This window comes from Anneissia japonica, unplaced genomic scaffold (genome assembly GCF_011630105.1).
Source record: "Anneissia japonica isolate Jap-2015-1 unplaced genomic scaffold, ASM1163010v1 scaffold287889_len55342_cov104, whole genome shotgun sequence".
Lineage (NCBI taxonomy): Eukaryota > Metazoa > Echinodermata > Crinoidea > Comatulida > Comatulidae > Anneissia > Anneissia japonica.
Window position 1 is genome coordinate 25,953 of NW_022703714.1, and position 308 is coordinate 26,260.

The following is a 308-nucleotide window of genomic DNA, read 5'->3' on the forward strand; positions in this document are numbered from 1 at the left end:
GTGCGCGGTGCAGTACTGGGTAATAAAACATATACAAGCGTTAGTTGGCGTCCTACACTATCTGCGTAGAGCGTATCGTTTTTTTACGCTCCCAATGAGCGTTGTTGGCTCTCTTGTTCTATTTATACCAGAGCCATAGGCTATGTTCAGACACAACGACTTACGTTAGCGTAACGTTAATCGAGTGGTGTGAACTTGTGCGCGGCGTAGCGAACGCCAGTATTATCGCGCAATCACTGGCGTACGGTAATCCAGCAATAGACCCCAGATTAGCGTACGCCACTGATTTACGACAGTCACGCATCGGT